A 21435-nucleotide genomic window follows, 5' to 3' on the forward strand; every position below is an offset into this window, starting at 1 on the left:
CTTTTGGGAAGACAATCGACCTGCCAAGAAACCTTCGCCTTATGTATATTCAGATTTGGCCCACTCCAGAGAGGAAAGCGGAGCAGAGCCCTTCAATCTCCTTCATACACTTTCCCTGTAACCGAAAAGCAGAGGACCAGAAGTTAACAATGCTCATAAGAACTGATGGTATGGGTTGCAGATGACCTCCATATGATAAGAATCTGCTTGTCCAAGTACTAAATCTGTTCCTAACCTTTTCAACCAGAGGTAGGTAGTCATTACTTGTCATTGCTTTTGGTTATGAGAGGCAAACCAAGGTAACGCAAGGGTAGCATACCCACCGCAAACGGGAAGTTTTCTCTGATCTCTTCCTGTACTCTTTGTGACATCCCAGCCATGTATAAGGTAGATTGCTTTAGACATTCTTTGGATTAGACATGTAATCTCTACATTCTTTGGATTTATAAAATTATTTCAAAAAATTAAAAATTGTAGAAAACTAATATTTTGCCTAAACCTATAAAATTTTAAGACGTAAGTGTTATAAGCACATCGAATTCAAAAATTTAAGTTTAAGTACACTGAAAGATATAAAGTGTCCTTAAAACGTTTACTAAATTAAAATTGGTCATATGATTGGTTAACATATGTAAAAGTTTATTCAAATATTGAATTGGTGTACATGTTAGACACCATCAGTTCCAAAACAGTTTTGGATTTAAAATTATTAACATAAAATACTAAGTATTAAACATTAGAAAAAGATAAAGAAATATTCAGGGGTGTAGCGAGGGTGTTAATCTAGTTAACTTAATTATAATTAAATAAGCAAAGGGCCAATACCAAATGACCTTTTCTCTTTGGTATTTGTTCATCTCTCCATGTTAGACCTTAGGGTATTATTGGCCAAAAATCATACTTTTTGATTGGTCCTCATATTTACAAAAATCGTCATAATCAAATAACACTCAGTTTTTTGTCATTAACCTAGATTATGAACTTTTAATGTTTATTTTAAATTTAAATTCACAGTACATTCATTAATTATCATGGTACACACGCAAATAAACTTCGAAAAGAGGAGGTTGCAACCAAACTGGAAATACATCTTTGATACTTAAAGCATAAAAAGTAACTGGATAGGTAGCTTAACAGCTACATCGGCGGCTTCATTCAACTCTTTTGACACCTAATTGAGGTTACTGACCAGATCCCAAAAACTTTGGGGGCGGAGGAGGCCTACATCCTTTTCTCACGCAATAATTTTTAGGAAGCCGGGGGGGAAGAGTTGGAAAACGCGGGGGGCGTGGCTTAATAAACCCCGGAATGAACTTCGGTGGAATTTTTGGAATGGTAAAGGCCTCTACCGTCACTTGACGACCAACATGGTTTGTCTCCTCTACACCATCAGCACCGATAAAACAGTTTACACACACATATAACATTTATTAGAGACTGTCAAAGTTTATTCAGTCCAGATAAACCAAATCAGAATGTGGTACAACCAGAATTGTTTTGTTTTGGCTAAATTTTTAAAATGTAAATTTATTGAGTTCTTGATAAAGTAAAGATAGTTTGGTTTAATATAAATTAAAAGCATTTAAAATTGTATAATATCGCGTTTTATATTAAACTCAGTTTATATAAAAAAAACCCCAAAAGACCTAAATAAACCTAACTTTAGATAAGTTTGACAAAAGAAAACATAACTAAGAAAAAGCAAAATAGTAATAACTTACGAATATGTAAAAACAAAAAAACTCACTGAGCTTGCGGATTCCCATTTGTGCGCCATGAACTTTATCTATATGTGGAAAGACAAGCAGAGGAAGGAGAAAGAGAAGCATGCAAAAGACTTTATAAGATCTCATCTTATTATTCCCTCTTGGTTTACTTATCAATATGACTCAAGTTCATGCATTTATATAGACTAGAGACATGGAAGTCTGAGAGAGGTAAGAGATAAGGTTAAATTGAAGCTACCGAAGTCGTAGTTGTCGTAAGTTTTTTTTTGTCTTGGAGAAAAGTTAGAGCATTGCATTACTCTAACATTTACCAATATTCTGTGGATGTATATAATTTTTTTGTTACCGCTTTCATTTGCCGTCATTGTAATCGTAAATATCAGTAAATGCAGAGAAAATCGCAATAACAATACTAATAAAGAGATACAAAATACATGGTTTGTGCATGACAAAAAAAAGTCCAGCAATTTTGTTAAGACATTTAATGGAAGACTTAAAGTTCGAACACTCAAGAGAGATTAACTCTCCATGCAGTGTTCTTCTCTTGGATGTAGTGTGAAATTGTTAAATTATCAAATCTTTGCCGAACCTGAAGGAGGTAAGAGATAATGTTGACGCTGTCGAAGACTTAGTTTAGTCTTATGGGTCTTTAGGTTTTGGTTGTCTAGGTGAAAATTCTTATAGCCACCACGCATGTTTTTTTTTTTTTTTTTTGGCATATTAGCATATATTTTGGGTTTATTGGGGTCAAGTGGGTTGCATTGCATTATTCTAATATTTCTTAATTTTTTGTGTGGATGTATATATTTTTTGTTTATTGGTTTTTCATTGCATTATTGATTTGCCAATATTTAAATCCTAAATATCACTGTAAATGTAGAGAAAATCGCAATATAGATAACGAGATCAAATACATGGTTTTAGGCGTAACAAAAACAAAATCCAGCAATATTGTTAAGGCGGCGTCTAATATGAAACACTTGAAGTTCAAACACTCAAGAGATAATTAACTCTCTCATGCGATGCTCTTCCATTCGATAACTTTTGGGTGTATTGTGAAATCGTTATTTAACCAAACTCTCTTCGCCTAATCCGAGCATGTCAAGATTAGACACTGAAGTAATATTCTCGTTTTAAATTTTGTTTTTGGGTATTATATAATGAACCAATTTTAATCTTCGTTAATAAGATTTAAAGCTCTAGAGAGAAAATCTCTCAACCATACTTTATTTTCGATCTCATTTCAAATTTCATATAAGGCTGAATATCGAAGACTTATTTGAGTCTTATGGGTCTTCAGGTTTTGGTTGTCTTATGAGTAATTTCGAAAACTTTTGTCTTTTTTTTTTTCTTTTTCTTTTTTTGTGGTTCTCTTCGGAGAAACGTTTTAGCCATCATGCATGCCTTTTTTTTTTGGGACCAACCATGTATGTTTTGGTTTTATAGGGTCAAGTGGGCTGCGTTGCATTGTTCTAATATTTACCAATATTGAATATTCTGTGGTATGTGGATGATAGTAGGATATACTAGGGGATAATCCAGATTACGCCCAGTATATGTTAATAAATAATCTAAAATAATTTGTGTTTAGAATTTATCATCATAAATGATTATAAATAAATGAAGAAACTTTTTCTGGAACAGAGTTCTCTTAAGTGAACAATCTAAAGGTCCGATTATACCGGAATGGGATCTGCGATAGAGAGATCCACTTTCCCCGTACTTATTTATATTGTAAACAGAGGTTTTAATTACAAACATTCGGAAGGCAGAGAGCCCTAAGCTTATCACATGTATTAAAGTGGCCAATAAATGTCCTCCAATATCTCATTTGCTATTTACAGATGATAGCTTATTTTTCTGCAAGGCGGATAAGAATCAATGTGGTGCCATTTTAGATATATTAAAACAATATGAATTGGTTTCGGGACAGCAAATTAATTTTGCAAAATCTTCGATACAGTTTGGGCATAAGGGAGATGCCACGATTCGGGGTGAATTCCACTCGGTCTTAGGTATTTCAAACATCGGGGGTATAGGATCTTATCTTGGTTTGCCGGAAAGTCTTGGGGGCTCTAAAACCCAGATTTTCTCATTTGTTCGAGATCGGTTAAACAGTAGGACTACTGGGTGGTCGGCTAAGTTTTTATCCAAGGAAGGAAAAGAGGTGATGATTCTGGGTCATCAAAGAGTTTAATGGCAGCAATATATTTTGAAAACTAGTTTCATTACTGTAAATGAGTTTTTGATGTATATTTGGATTTGTTTATTTTGCCAAAAAAACTTTGGACCCATTAACAGAAGATATATAAACAATTATGGAGATGTAAAAGTGAGTGACGAGCATAGTGAAATCAAAGAATTAAGAAAGAAAGTTGTGAATTGGTGAAAATCGAATTTGAGTTTTTAATAGAGCAACCCATAGAAATATTGGCCTATCCATTTTAAAACCTTCAACTAAATTTGTAACGCCCAACCGCCATCTCTTAGAAGGCCTCACATCCACACCCAGTCCATGGGCTCACTTTCTTTAACGGGTCTCATGTCCTCTCACTAGATCCATGAGCACACCTATATTTAACAGCCGGTTTGCTACGTCCGGGAGACTTTAAAGACTTGTTACCGTCCCTAAAAATCACCACATGATATTTCCCTGTGTTTTGTGTTCACTTGCACAGTTCTGACAGTCACTTCCCAGAAGGTCACCCATCCTGAGATTATTCCAGCTCAAGCACGCTTTTACTCTGGAGTTCTCATAGGACCCTTGACCGAAAAGATAAGTGCACTTTGGTGACATAGGTGGCCAAATTAATTAATAAAAACCTCTCCGCAAGTCTCTGGAACTGGGGTGTCACAATTTACCTCCACTAACAAATCGCAACGTCCTCGTTGCGCACCAAAACCATCACCCCCGATAGTGTGAGCCCACTCGACTCCACACTCGTCTTGATTCGGCTATGATACCACTTGTAAGGAAAATTGTTTGGCCTTTGTGGCGGTCCTGTTTAGGATATTTGTTTGGCCTTGGTGGCGGTATGTTTAGACATTCTGGTCTTTGTGGAAGTCCTGTTTAGGACATTTGTTGGCCTTAGTGGCATGTTGATGATCCTTGTGTGGTCATAAGTATTCCAGTGAGGGAATATTTTGTTGGTAGGACATTTTGATGTTTCACACGAAGCACGAGAGGGGGATAAGACTCAGACGTGTTTCGAATTGTTTGCTCTAAGGACAGTTGGTCCTGAATGACTCTTGGGGAACTTTAGTTCTCCTAGTACCGTCATATTATTAGACTTTGTGGCATGAGAATATGGCCGGTATATCGACTTCGGATGACGATCCGGGGGCGCGCTGTAGGGTGGTAACTCGAGAGAAAAATATTGGACTTTGTTATATACTATGGCATGCGGGCGTAGGCCTGATGGAGAACCAGTAAAAACTACAGGTCGAGACCTATGAGTAAAGGAAAGTCCAAAATTCGAGAGCAAATAATGCCTGGAACGTGAGTCTATCGCCTGAAGTAGAGGGTGCATCGGTCGATGCAAGGCCGGTTTTTCACGGGACGAGTTAAGTTGAACGCTTGTTTGGCTGCATTTTTGGGTTAGGAAACCCTTAAGGGCGAGTATGGCTTATCTAAGCTTGAGATTTCTCTGATTTTAGTGTTTATGTGTTATGTGGTTGATTCCTTGGCTTGTTAGAATGTTTTTGTGTCACTTGGGGCTTTGTGAGGCTTCTTTGTGGATGTGGATCGTGTTTTGATGGTTTAGGAACGAAGATCTGTTGAAGAGCTTCGGGGAAGACAATGCTCGACATGTGCGTTGGTCGATGCAATGCAAGGACGGCACGATTTGACCTAGGAGCATCGGTTGATGCCATATGGAGGTCTCGGTTGATACAATTAGGGATTTCGTGTAATATCAAGCCTGCATCGAGCGAGTTGGTGTCGGTCGATGCAACCCCAGGTTGTGTCGGTCGATGCAGTTGTCCTGGTTTGTTTGTTGATTATTGTTGATGGTTAGAGTTATTTCAATTGCTTGTGTGTATAGCCCAGTAGATGAGAGGGTTGTCTCACTGAGTGTTTATAAAATACTCACGCATCTCTTATGTGTTGTGGTTCAGATAAGGGTAAAGTGTGATCGTGGAATCAATGCGATAAAGAGGAGGATGTTCTAGTAGCCCGTTGTTGTAGTCTGGTTTTCTGTCAAAATGCTAGAGTTGGGTCATTAGAATGTTTTTAGGTTGCTCGTTAATTGGTTTATGACTCTGTTGGATTGAATCATTGTTTATTGGTTAATTATTTATTGGTTATTGGCTTAATGGTATCTGTTGGTTTTCCGCTGTTCTGGTTTGTTTGTGAATAGGTGGTTAGTAGGTATTGGACCACTAGTTAAATATATATTAGTATTACATATTAAAAAGAAAAAAAATAGATCGAATCGTATCAATATTAAACTGAAAAATTGTTATAGTTTTAATTAAAAATATCCTTCAACACTACAAGAAAATAATTTTATTAAGACGAAATATTTAGTCACAATAAAAAACATTTAGTCACAATATAAACATTGTTACGAATTTGTGACGATTTTTAAATGGTTGCAATACAATCGTTACAAATTTTTATTTGTACCAAAAACGTCACAAGAGTTGCAACGAATATATTAGTAACCATTTTGTCATCAATAATTATGACACAAAAAAAGTAACAAAACTGTCTCAATTACAGACTAACAAAAAGTCTTTAAATCGTCACAATTCATGTTTAAAATAACGTTTTAATTATGTATCTTATTATTACGAAACTATAGTCTCAAATGGTCACAAATGATAATTAAAAATTGGTTCAAAATTTTAACAAATACTCAAAAATCATGATATTTTGTGACTATCATAATGTTCAATCTTATCATTTGAAGTTAGTTTCAAATGGTCACAAGTTATTACTAAAAACTTCATTGCATATGATAAAAATTATAACAAAAAAATTAATCTCAAGACAATATTTTTTTAAAAAATTTATAATCATAAAATTTATACATTATAAGCTATATTTGTTATTACAAAGAAAATAAATCACAAATTCGACCAGATGCACATATTCGACCATAATTTTCATATTATAACTCTTATGGAAACGATCTCAAGCTCTCTGGAAAGTTAAGACTCAGATCTTTCCAACGGCTGGTATATTAGCTTCTAGTTCAATTTTTAGAAGTGGGAATCGATTTTACAAGATGACTGATGTTAATTCGCGGATCTGCGCAGAATAGGTTTGAGAAAATATGTATAACTTTTAATATACATAAATGGTTACAAAATCCTTTGTGGGAAACTTACATCTATGGGTTAGGATATTTCTCACCAAAATTTGTCCAAAAAAGAGTCCGTTTACCCCTTCTTTTCCACCATCTCCTAGGACATGTAAGATCTGTCCTTAATCTCAACTGTGGTTTCTTGTTCTCTTTCTCTCAAATGGTTTACTCTCGTTTAGGAGGCACGAAATTAAAAAGAATAAAACCCTAACCATCTCTTAAATAAGTCTTGTTAAATTAGGGTTAGAGACTTGGCTTAATGGGCTTTGTTTAAATGACATAACAATTTATATTATTTTATGACTAATGTTTACTCATTTTAATGTCACAAATTGTGACTTGCATATCTGTTATAAGTTCATAACTAATTTGCAACAACATATTGGTCACAATGTAGTCATAAGAGTGACGATTAATATTATCATAGCATATTCATCACTAATTGTGATAAACTTTTGTTACTGATTTTTTCCGTCATAATATAGTGACGAAAATACTATGAATTTGTGACAAATAAATTTAGTCATAATATCGTATTTAAAGTGTCACAAATTTGTGACAAATTTTTTTTGTCTAAAAAATAGGTTCTCAATAAAATTATTATTATTATTATTATTTTTGTCGGCAACAAACATTTTATTAGAACAAGAAAGTTACATCCATGATATTACATATTTCGATTTACTTAGTCTGGCTTGTTTTGCTAGCTTATCAGCAGTTACATTTAGATTACAGGGAACCTTAGCAAAAGAAATTTTAACAAAGGATCTACTAAGATTTCTAATATCCCTCAGATAAGTGACAAGGAGAGAGTGTTCATTCTGCAAGTTCTGCTCATTTTCCAAGATATGAAGAAGCTTTTGGTATAAGATAGATGCATCTCCACAGAACAGTACATTGTTGTAGCCAAGCCTTTTTACATTTAACATTGCTGACCTTAATGCTTCAGCTTCAACTTCAACCGGTGTGTTTATTGGATTGATGGCTGTTCTCCCTTGCAGGATAATCCGATTTTTAGTGTTGTAAAGAATCCAGCCTATTCCTGCACATTCGGAAGGAGAGACCCATGATCCATCAACAAAGCAACAATAATCATTGGTTTTCAGATTAACATATCCTTTGCCTCCTGTTTTTGTGAGCACCTGTACTTCTCTCTTTTGAGATTTTCCAATCTCTGCCTTTTCCTGATTATAGGATAAGCTATCTTTCCATTGTTGTAAGTACATAAAAGCTCAATTGATAATATACGGGCTTGATAGCTTTTTTTTTTTGAAAAGAATGTCATTTCTCGCTTTCCAGATATGCCAACCAATGAAAGGGAAAACGCTTACATCCTTTCTCTGGTTGAAAGTTAAACTGAGCAAGAAATCCACATTCTGATGAACTGAATTTGAAAACGGAGATGTACCTGAATGATAACAGTCTAGGGAGAGACTCCAGATCTCTTTACTCACTCTACAGTGGAAGAGAAGATGATTTATACTTTCAATATCTTCACCACACCTTTGACAATTATCTTCTCGTATTATTCTTCTCTTCTTAAGATTTTCTGCAGTTGGTAAAGCATTATGTAGACATCTCCGCCAGAAATGCTTAATTTTATGAGGAACATTTTGTCTCCAAATATTTGAAAATGTATTAGAAGATATATTGTTTTGAACAGAATTGGCCAAGTGGGAGACTTCGCTAGAGAGCTTACGTTGAAGATTATAACCAGATTTAACCGTGTAAACACCCTCTTTAGGGCATCTCCAACCCTACTCTATTTTAGAGTCAAATCTCTTTTATAGAGCAACATTTGCTCCAACCCTACTCTATATTTTACTCTAAAATAGAGAAAATGATAGGATTGCTCTATATATAGAGCAACTCTATTCTCACCTCTATTTTTTTACACTAACTCTATTTTAGAGTTGAAAATAGAGTAATACATTGGAGAAAAACAATGCTCTATTTTTGAGTTACTCTATTTTAGAGGAAAAAATAGAGATATACATTGGAGATGGTCTTAGTATGCATCCAGTGTATCACATCAGCGGATCTTGTAATAGAAGGACGAATGTTTTTTTATTAAATAAATATCTGTTTGATCCACAATGCGATGTAGAAACTCTTAATTCCAACTAGCTTGTTCCAGCAAGTCACTCACTTTTAAGTACGGATACATATGTATTCCAGGTCCAGACGGTGGTCTTGATGGATTTGTTGGAAGCCAATTGTCATTCCATACTTCAATTTGTTCCCCGTTTCCAACAATATATTTTAAACCATGAGAAATCAGCTTTGTACCTTGGGCAATGCTTCTCCATGCATAGCTTGAGTGTTTTGACTTGTGCTTTGAGAAGGCTTGTCTTTGGGAAGTATTTAGCTTTAAAGACTCTTGCCATAAGCGAAGATGGGTTCTGCAAAATCCGCCAACTTTGCTTAGCCAAAAGAGCAATGTTAAAGTCTTTTAGATCTCTTATTGCTAAACCTCCAGCTTTATTTGTTTCAACAATTTTTTGCCATGCTACCCAGGGGATTTTCTGATTTTCCTTATTGGTTGACCACCAAAATTGTCTCATAGATCTTGTAATCTTATTGATTAGTCTTTGAGGAAGGAGGAAACAAGACATGCTGTAGGTATGAATGGCTGTAACAATCGACTTGAGAAGCACTTCCTTACCTGCGGGTGACAAGAGCTTAGTGTACTAATTTCCCATTTTGTGGTATATTCTTTGTGCTAAGTAAGAAAAAGCATTTGTCTTGTTTCTTTCTATAAACTCAGGTAGTCCAAGATATTGACCAAAACCTTGCGTTTTGTAAATCTTCAGCATTTGACTAATATGATGTTTTTTGTCCTGATCTAGTCCTTTGCTAAAAGTAATAGTTGATTTCTGAAAATTTATAGCCTGACCTGAAGCTTGCTCATATTGATTGAGGATGTCTAACAATGTTTTACATTCCTCCTCAGTAGCTCTGCAGAATAGCAAGGAATCATCTGCAAAAAGCAAATGTGAAATTGGAGGGCCATTTCTGCTTGCTTTAAACCCATGAAGCTTCCTCAATCGAATATTTTCCTGAATTAAGGCTGATAAGGCTTCTGTGCATAATAAATAAATGTAAGGTGAAATAGGATCACCTTGACGAATACCTCTCTGTGGCTTTATAAGGCCAACTGGTTGTCCATTAATAAGGACAGAATACGATACCGTTGAGAGACACTTCATAATCCACTTACACCATACTTCTGAGAAACCCATTTTCCTCATAACTGTCTCAACAAAACACCATTCAACTTTATCAAAAGCTTTACTGATATCTAACTTTGTGGCTATATAATGTTGAACCCTCTTTTTGGTATGTAGTGAATGAAGTAGTTCATGAGCAATCAATAATATGTTATCTGTGATCAATCTGCCTGGAATAAAAGAAGACTGGTTTGCAGATATAATTGTGTTCAGCCACGATTTGAGTCTATCAGCTAACACTTTTGATAATATTTTATAGGCAACATTGGCTAGACTGATCGGTCTATAATCTTTCACTTCGTTAGGCTGATCTATTTTTGGAATTAAACAGATATGTGTATTATTTATTTTCGGATCAAGGTCACAATCATCAAAGAACGACTTTGCAAAATTGAACACACCTGTGTGAATTGTGGACCAATGATCTTGATAGAAACCTGGGTTAAATCCATCAGGTCATGGGGCCTTGTCTCTTGCCATACGATGGACAGCTTGGTGCAGTTCCTCTTCTGTAATAGGTTTTGTTAAGGCCTCATTCATTTCTCTTGACACACGAGGTTTAATATATTGAACCACATTCTCAATCTTGCCTTTTTGTTAAGATTTATACAGAGAATCAAAATACTCTACTATGACTCTCTTAATACCTTCTTCCGATGTCCAGGTGATCCCATGTGCATCAGTGATTGTGGTGATTTTGTTATAGCCCCTCCTCTGTTTAGTTTTTGCATGGAAAAACTTTGTATTTCTATCCCCAGCTTGAAGCCATTGAACTCTGCTTTTTGTTCTCCAGTATTCTTCCTCCAATATGTATTCAGTTGTTAAAGCAGATTTCAAAGTATAGATCTTATTAAAATCCAAGGGATTAGAATTATACTTTTCTGGAATCTGAATTTTCAGCTCCTGGATTTTCTTTGCAGTGTTGTTGATGTGTTGTGATTTCCATCTGGATAGACATGATCGACAACGTCTTAAAGCTTCATGAAAGTGGTTTGCTGGGAGATTATAACAATCATTGTTCCATGTCTTCAATAGTTCTTGTTTAATCTCTTTATTAAATCGCCACCTATTGTCGTATCTGAACAGAGGAAATCCTTTCTTTTTTCTGTCACCAATATGAATTAGAAGCGGCCTATGATCAGAGCCTATCCACTCCAACAATTGTACATAAGCATTCAGGAACACATCTTGCCATTTTGCTGAAGTTACTGCTCTGTCAATACGCGATTGAATTTCATAGGAATGACGGTGCCCAAACCAAGTGAACTTTCCTACAATTGTCTTTAACTCATGAAGTCCTGAGGTGTATAACATTCTTCTGAAAGTTTTGAACGATGTTTCAGGTCTTTGAGGACCTCCAAGCTTCTCATCATTGCTCTTGATATCATTAAAGTCACCCAACACAAATCTTGGTTTGCTTCTATACAAATCAGTAGTAGCGCAATAAGTCATATGATCCCATATACTATTACGATGCTTCTGGTCAGGGTCCCCATATACATACGTAAGACAAAATGTTGGTGAACCTGGTGCCGATATATACATATCCGTGTAGTTCAAGCCCAAAAAATCCACTTGCACTCTATCATTGTGGTGATATGTTACGGTTTTGACTCACTTTGACCCCGTTTATTTGATAGTTTTGTAATTGTTTGAGTCCTTTTCAGGTTATAATAAGAGGCTAGGAAGCTAAAAGCAAGGATTGGAACAACAGGAGCAATCAGAGCAGAAAGGAGTTGAATTGGAGCAGAAAAGCTGATTTTAGACCCAGGAGCACATGCTCCCGATTTCCGAGCACATGCTCCCAACTCTACGGTTTCATGACGACACGTGGCAAGCATCTAGGCGCCGATCCCCTGCCTAATTCCCCTTATTTTAGGCGATCTTTTGTGAGAGAAAGAGGGCTGAGATCGCTTTTTAATAGGGAGATTTGAATTTGGAATCTTTCCTTATTTTTCTCTACTTGTATGCTATTTAACCTAGGGTTTTTAGGAGAGATAATATACCTTTTTCTTTTGTTTTTGAGCGACGCTTTTGTGAGAGGGAGAAGAGCGGCTACCTTGTGAAGCATTCTCTGAACCCTTTTTATTTTTATGTCATTGAATTTCTCATCTTTTGCTATGATTCATTTCTCTATGTCTGAGTAGTTTTCTTTGCTAGATTAGGGGTTTCAAAAGGGGTTTCATGGGTTAGCAACAGAACACAAATAGGGCTTTATATAATCGATTGTCTTCACTATTGTTAGACTTAATGCTTAGGTTGATTTGATCACCCAATCCATGATTCTAGGTTTATCTATTCATCAAAAGTGTAATAGGTTGCTAGAAAAGACATTAGTGGGCAAATTATCCTAGACCTGCGAAAGTTGATGTGTAGGTGATTTGTGAACTTATCATTCCTGTTCTTTAATGCTTGTCTGCGATTCTGGGCTCAAACGACAGTTTAGGGTTTATGGACCGCCGAGCATGTGCTCCGGATGTCTGAGCACGTGCTCCGCGTTTCCGCACAGAATCGATCAGATAGAGTTGTTGATACCACGACAGTGGATCAGTTATATTTATGTTTGAGTTCTAGACTGGTACTTAATCTATGCCCTGAATAGTTGTTTAGTTGCTATCTCTGAAATTTCCGAGAATTACCCCTGATCTAGTGTTTTGCTTATTGCCTTTTTATACCGTTTTAATCGCGTTACTGTTACCAAACAAACCCAACTTTGAATTGTCTTAGCTTGAAATTGAACCAATAGAACCATAGAGAAAAACTTGGTCTTTGTGGGATTCGATCCCTAAGTACTACTTCTTTGCTGTGCACTTGCAGTAGGAAAATAGGGTTTAAAACTCTGTGTATCATATAACATTCTTCTGAAAGTTTTGAACGATGTTTCAGGTCTTTGAGGACCTCCAAGCTTCTCATCATTGCTCTTGATATCATTAAAGTCACCCAACACTAATCTTGGTTTGCTTCTATACAAATCAGTAGTAGCGCAATAAGTCATCTGATCCCATATACTATTACGATGCTTCTGGTCAGGGTCCCCATATACATACGTAAGACAAAATGTTGGTGAACCTGGTGCCGATATATACATATCCGTGTAGTTCAGGCCCAAAAAATCCACTTGCACTCTATCATTCCAAAAGATAGCTAGACCTCCTCTGAGTCCATCTGAAGGGATAATATAACTGTACAGAAAATCAAGCTCCTGTCCTAGAGTATTTACATACTTATATCCATTGTTAGTTTATATGAGGAATAAGATATTAGGTTTACAAGACTTCCTGGTATCTTTTAGATATGGAATTGTCAGAGGATTCCTCTTAAGCTCCTGACAATTCCAATGCATTATCCTCATTTTGGAAGGGGTGGTTTCGGGGTTTCCACCCTCCCATGTATCTCATAATCTTCTTCGAATCTTTGCTTTGAAGTTAAGGTTTGATCTTCAGATGGAATATCCTCTCCCTTCCTTTTCTGACCTCGATCCATTGCATTTGCAGGTTCATCACGATCTTCTTTTATTTGTGGGTTTTCATGACCGATGGATTCTCCTAATATATCTTGCACACTTTGATTGAGGGGTTCACCTTGTGGTATTGGTTGGATGTTGAGGGGAGTTTCATCCATAATATTTATAGAAGCTTCGTCTTCAGGGTCTATTGCTAGAGCCTTCTTTTTAAAAATAGTATTAACCTTGGATGTGGCACCATATTCCTTGGTGGTGATAGGGACAAAATCACGAGTAATAGACATATCATCAATGTCTCGGAGCTTTGGTGGGAGCATGGTCCTTAGAGTTCCAATAACTGGAGTCGATGAATCAACATTGTCACTCATATTCTCATCCTCACCTTGAAGTTCCTTTTGTAATGGTTCGAGAGCATGCCTAATTGCTTCCTCATCTACTTGCGGAAGTTGAGCCACATAATCACAGACTGATTCATCATGCCTTAATGATCCACATCTAAAGCAGAATTTTCTAAGCTTGCGAAATATGAACCTGATCATGGTTGGTGCTTGAAGCGGATCAAATTCAATATAACGAACAAAGACCAGCCTGTTGTTAATATTCATACTTACATAAGCCCAAACCTCACCATCAGAGTCTTCGGTTACTTCATTAAATCTGACCTCATCAATATGGCCTAAAACTCCTCCAACTTCTCGAACAACCGCTTCAGATCTGAAATCCTCAGGTATATTTAGGATCTTTATCTAAAAGGAGATTTCTGATAGAAACGTTGGAAGATTACGCCTTGTCCAACGATCGATTGCAACCATCCAAAGGTTATAGTGCCATGGACCATTCTCAAGAACCGTCAGCAGATGATGCTCTGCTTTGAAGAAGAATTGGACTGTACCATCATCGTTTATCCTGCTTGTTACTCGTCCTTGCAATTTCCAAGCTTTTGGAAGAGCCCCTTTCATTCCAACTGGTTTCTGATGTTGAGGATTTAAACACTTAACAACCAGGCTTAATCGATTACTAACCTCACGAGATCTCATAGCTTCTATGGACATCTTCATACGTGTTCTTTCTGACCCCAGATTTAGATTTTGCATAACTTCCCATAGATCTTTCGCCATCCTTATAATCTTCAACGATTATAGAACCAACTTAACTTTGAACTTAAACCGGAAGTGAAAACCGCACTTAACAGAGAAGAAAACCGCCGGAAAATGAAGTCGGTGGTGAGTCGGTGGAAAATCGCCTTTCGAATCGTCTAGAAAGAGAGAAAACTCTTTTTTAATAGTTATGCAAATAATCAAACCAACTATTTCTGTCATTTCAATAAAATTATTTTTCTGTAGTGCAAGAAATAGTGTTCTGTCCATTTAAAATTATGAACTAAATAATTGAAAGAATGGTCATTTCATACTTGTACCATATGGAATGACGTTGTTTTGCTCTTTTTAATTGAAAAAAAAATGTTGCAAATACAATTTTATCATATGACATAATCAGTTGATCCCATAACCATAACCGAAAAATAGTTAAACTTTCATGATTATATGACCAAAATTATACTTTTTGATTGGTACTCATACAGTCACGAAATCAGTCATAAATCAAATGAAACTCAGTTTTTTTGTCATTGACCTAGATCATGAACTTTTTATTTTTATTTTGAATTTAAATTCAACATAGTACATTCATTGATTATCATGGTACGTACACACGCAAACCAGCTTCAAAAAGAGGTTGCAACCAAACTGGAAATACATAGCATAAAAAAGTAACTGGATAGGTAGCTTAAAAGCTACATCGGCCCCTTCATTCAACTTCTTATGACACCTTATTGAGGTTACTGACCAGATCCCAAAAACTTTGGGGGCGGAGGAGGCCTACATCCCTTTCTCACGCAATAATTACGAGGACGCCGGGGCGGAAGAGTTGGAAAACGCGGGGGTGGCTTAAAAAACCTCCGCGGAATGAGAGGCCTAAGATTTGGAAAGGCTTCGACGGTCACTTGACGACCAACATGGTTTGTCTCCTCTATACCATCAGCACCGATAAAACAGTTTACACATACATATTACTTATTAGACTGTCAAAGTTTTTTTGGTAATTCTAATGAGAGTATTTATTCAATCCGGATAAACTAAATCAGAATGTGGTACAACCAAAATTGTTTTGTTTTGGCTAAATTTATATTTAAAAAAAGTAAATTTATTGACTTCTTGAAAATGTAAAATAGTTTGACAAAGTAAAACAGTTTGACTTAATATAAATTAAAAGCATTTAAAATTGTATAATATCGCTTTTTATATTAGATTCAGTTTATATTAAAAAAAAAACACGCAAAAGACTTGAATAAACCTAACTTTAGTTATTTTTACAAAAGAAAGCCCAACTAAACAAAAAGCAAAATAGTAATAACTTACGAATATTTAAATTCAAAAAAAAAAAAAAAATCTTACCGAGCTTGCGGATTTCCATTTGTGCGCCATGAACTTTATCCATATGTGGAAACACAAGAAGAGGAAGGAGAAAGAAAGGCATGCAAAAGACTTTATAAGATCTCATCTTAATATTCCCTCTTAGTTTACTTATCAATACTCAAGTTCATGCATTTATATAGACTAAAGACATGGAAAGTCTGAGAGAGGTAAGAGATAAGGTTGAAGCTATCGAAGACTAGTTGTCTTAAGGTTTTTTTTTTAAATAAAAAAAAATTAAAAAAGAAGTTTTGGTTGTCTTCTGATAAAAGTTTTAGCCACCATGCATTGCACAAAAAAAAAAGCCACCATGCATGTTCTTGTTTTTTTTTGGCATCAGTTATGCATGTTTTGGTTCTATTGGGTTGGTTGCATTGCATTTACTGTATCTAGTATTTACCATTATTCTGTGGATGTATATTACTATTTTTTTTTTTGTTACCGCTTTTATTTGCCATTATTTTAATCGTAAATATCACTAGATGCAGAGCAAATCGCAATAATATATATAATACTAAATTACTAATAAAGAGATCAAATTCATGGTTTTGTGCATCACAAAAAAAAATCCAGTAATATTGTTAAGACATTTAATGGAAGACTTAGAGTTCGAACACTAAAGAGATTAACTCTCCATGCGGTGCTCTTCTCTTGGACGTAGTGTGAAAGTGTTATATAATCAAATATTTGCCGAGCCTGAAGGAGGTAAGAGATAATGTTGAAGCTATATATCGAAGACTTCGTTTAGTGTTATGGGTCTTTAGGTTTTGGTTGTCTAGGTGAAAATTCTTAAGCCACCACGCATATTTTTTTTTGGCATCAACCATGCATATTTTTGGTTTATTGGGTCAAGTGGGTTGCGTTGCATATTCGCATTATTCTAACATTTATTAATTTTTCATGTGGATGTATATATTTTTTGTTACTGGCTTTCATTGCTTTATTGATTTGCCCATATTGAAATCCTAAATATCACTGTAAATGCAGAGAAAATCGCAATATAGATAAAGAGATCAAATACATGGTTTTATGCGTAACCAAAAGAAATCCAGCAATACTCTTAAGGCGGCGTTTAATGGAAGACTTAAAGTTCGAACACTCAAGAGAGATTAACTCTCCATGCGGTGCTCTTCTCTTGGATGTAGTGTGATATTGTTATATATATAATCAAATCTTTGCCGAACCTGAAGGAGGTAAGATATAATGTTGACGCTCTCGAAGACTTAGTTTAGTCTTATGGGTCTTTAGGTTTTGGTTGTCTAGGTGAAAATTCTTATAGCCACCACGCATTTTTTTTGCATCAACCATGCATATATTTTGGGTTTATTAGGGTCAAGTGGGTTGCACAGCATTATTTATAATATCTCTTAATTTTTTGTGTGGATGTATATATTTTTTGTTATTGGTCATTGCATTCTTGATTTGCCCATATTTTAATCCTATATATATATATCACTGTAAATGCAGAGAAAATCGCAATATAGATAAAGAGATCAACATACATGGTTTTATGCGTAACCAAAACAAAATCCAGCAATATGAAACAATCAAGAGATTAACTCTCCCATGCGATGCTCTTCCATCCGATAAGTTTTGGGTGTATTGTGAAATTATTATTTAACCAAATTCTCTTCGCCTAATCCGAGCAGGTCAAGATTAGACACTAAAGTAGTATTCTTGTTTTAAATTGGGACAATTGCATTTTTTATACCTTTATTTGCATTTGAATGAAATCGTAGATCCTATATTCGATTTTCGAGAAACATAACCACTAAGGATGCTAAAATTACAGTTGACTCCTTTACAACCAAACAAAAAACAGAAACCGAAATGACAGATGTAACCCGGAAGAAGTATGCAATAGATACATTTAAGGGAGACTCCAATTGACGTCAACGAGTAGACATAAAGATATGTCTACTCGTTAATTATAGTTTAAAATTTTAATTTTAAAAATTATAAAAAATAATTTGGTAAACCTATTGACCAAATAATAACCACATAGACTTACTGCATTGAAATAAAATAAATATACATATAAACTAGTCAAATTAAGGGAGAAAAGGCTGATTAGGTTAAAATTATTTGATTTAGGGTTTGCTTAAGTAGACCTCTCTGTAGACTATTGGTAGTTGACTTTGTAATGCCATCAACTATTAATATTATATTATTTTAATTTCACAGACAATTTAACCAAACCGATAGCTGAACCTAACCAAATGCGTACCGATTTCTTGATTTTAACCTAACCGGATTCAGTAACCATATAAATACTTCTTTATGTAAGTCAACCCTAGTTTGTATGTGCTTTCTCTCTCTCCACAATTTCTCTCTCTAAAATTCCGATATTATTGCTCTCGAAAATTCAGATTCTATCCTCATCATTTATCGTCTTCGAAACTCAAGGACATCTCAGATAAGTATTCTCATCATTTATCGTCGGCTATTTGCTTTTGTAACGCTTTAGCTAATTTTCTTCGAAAATATATATGTTCTCATAGTTTTTTGTTCATTTTGCACTCAGATATGGGGTTACACAGCTACACTCAGCCATCTTCTAGTTCGTTGCAAGTATGGAGTGAAGGTCCACCCGAAGTAAACTTTCTTGGCCTGACAGTTGGAATTCCTGACAAATGTTACTGTGGAAGGGAAACCGTTATGAAATGTTCCACCATAGCCGACAATCCTGGAAGGATTTTCTTTGGATGCAATAACCATGAGGTTGTTAGATTGTATGATGGTTTATTCATTTGGTATAATTATTATTTGAGTATAGATAATATTCTTATGGTATATTTATTTCTATGGTACGGTAGAGGATGGAGAGGACCATATTATGAAATGGTGGGATGAGGCTATTATGCAAGAACTTCAAGCAATGAGAGGTGGACTTGCTGACCAAAGGGATTCTATTACAGCCATCCAGGAAAATGATGAAATGCTATGGGTTCAGCAGGAGCTAGACAAGGTGAAAGATCAGATGAAGGAATTACGTCTGTCAGTTCGTCGTGTACGCGCGGTGGTCGAGAATGTCTTAATCGCCGGTATAATCTTTATTGTTGTATTAATCTCTTTTGCTTCGTAGATCTTTCAATTAAAATCTGTGAACCTCTCTTTATCGTGGTTGTTTGTTTGAATGGCGTATTTATGTCTGTAATCTGTGAACTTGCTTCAGTTTCTGTAATATTTGGACGATATCGTTGACTTCATTAGATGACCTATTTAGTAGACTTCCCCCAATTACATTAAGAAGTCAGTAGACGAAGTCTACTCGTTAATGATTTACGACACGACGGTTTGCGTTATTAATTTGTAACTGTTCATTGTAACCGTTTCGTCTCGTATATATAAACCAGCACGGGCCTTTTGATTATTTTAAAACTGCAACCAAAAAAGTTATCTGTAAATCATTTCTTTTCTCTTTAAAAAAAAATAGTACGTAGTTCATCTTTACGACGAAAAATTGGTGATTGGTCAATATACTTGTATCAGTCAATATAAATCATCCACGCTTAATTGGAGACTGATCACGGTTGGGTAATTGAAACTTTCTCTATATCACTTCACTTCATCATATAAATGTATAATCATTTATCATTCACGTCTGTGTAACTCTTAGAAAGTTTCTATATCATGTCACTTTATACTTAAAAGTGTAGAAATCTATATACACGCAACTTTTGTCTCTGTACCATAAAAACTCGTTCATCGTCGTTAACGATGTATTAATTATTTTGATTTGATGGATTTGCAGTTTAAAGTATGTTTTAGTTTCCCCATAAAGAAGTATACTTGATAAGTCTTCAGCATAATAGTACAAAACTTAATTTGATTTGATGGATATGCAGTTTAAAATATGTTTTAGTTTCCCCAGAAAGAAGTCTACTTGATAAGTCTTCAGCATAATAGAACAAAAATTAATTTTATTTGATGGATTTGCAGTTTAAAGTATAGTTTAGTTTCCCCAGAAAGAAGTCTATTTGATAAGTCTTCAGCATAATAGTACAAAAATTAATTTGATTTGATGAATTTGCAGACGGTCCAGTTTCCCGTGGAGAAGTCTGCCAGAGAAGTCGTCAACATAATCATTACAAGGTATAAATTGATTTGATGTTAGTTGGCGGTAATATTTATATGTTTAGTTTACCGATAAGCGGGAACCGGTTTCAAGAAGCTCAGCGTATGTACAACCGTGTTGCAAAAAAACATTCTCCCACCTTTGCGTCCATCCATATCAAAATGCCAGGACCCATTTCTCGTCGTCCATACTCCGTAAACAACAGGTATTTGCGCCATCTACCTGAAAGAGTAAGCAACAAGTCAATTACTCATTACATAGCTGACTATCCTTATAAGTCTTAAATCAATAACCTAGATGCCTAACAAAACCAAAAACATGATTGATCCAAAAGTATAATATATTATCATGACAATAATAGACAGAGGCAAGTACATAACTGACACAAAACATTTTGAACTACAAAATCAAAAAGAAAAATTTATAAATTTCAATTAAACACTATTTCAAATATACAGACTTCACAGATAACTCCAACGGTTTGACTTCGTAAATTAGTCTACTTTAATGACGTAACTACCTATGAAAACCAAAAACTTTATTTCTTCATATGTATGATATGGGTTCATGTCAAAAACATACAGAGGCAAGTAAATAACATATATCAAAGAATACAACAAGAAAATCTTAAAAATTATTCACCAATTTGCAATAATTTGGTTTTCAAAATCTGCTGACTTCATGTTGACGTCAACGGGTAGATATAAACTAGACTATACGAAGATAACTTCAAATGAAGTCTATTTTTTGTGGTATATTTTTGCAATTACAATTTAACAAAGCAGACAGCGGACGAAGTCTACTAGAACCGGTTGACTTCTTCTGTGGTCATCCTTTGTTAATTTTTTGGTCAGTTTTGCAATTAAATATATAAAAATAGGTAGACTTCAATGGAAAGTTCCACCTGTTAACTTCAATTATAGTTTACTCTGGTTATTTTTGCAATTGACCAACCCATTGACTTTACAGTAGACTTCTGTCTAACAAGTAGACTTCATCTATCCGTCAACAAGAAAATGTAAACTTCGTCGTGGTTAGTATTGCAATTGACCAAGTTTGACTTTTGCCAAGTAGACTACATACGAAGTCTATAGTAATGATGACTTCGTTTGCAGTCTGCCGTGATCATTTTTGGAGTTGACCAACATTTAAATTTT

At 35.2% G+C, this 21435-nt stretch overlaps 1 protein-coding gene and 1 pseudogene across 1 annotated transcript in view; one reads left to right on the top strand and one right to left on the bottom strand.

Annotated features, from left to right (window-relative positions):
• Positions 1–21435, top strand: part of LOC104741607 (uncharacterized) — a 57835-nt gene that overhangs the window by 20176 nt on the left and 16224 nt on the right. The window lies entirely within an intron of this gene.
• On the bottom strand, positions 7690–11718 carry LOC147928202 (uncharacterized; annotated as a pseudogene).

This window comes from Camelina sativa, chromosome 14 (assembly GCF_030686135.1).
Source record: "Camelina sativa cultivar CO46 ecotype springtype chromosome 14, ASM3068613v1".
Taxonomy (NCBI): domain Eukaryota; kingdom Viridiplantae; phylum Streptophyta; class Magnoliopsida; order Brassicales; family Brassicaceae; genus Camelina; species Camelina sativa.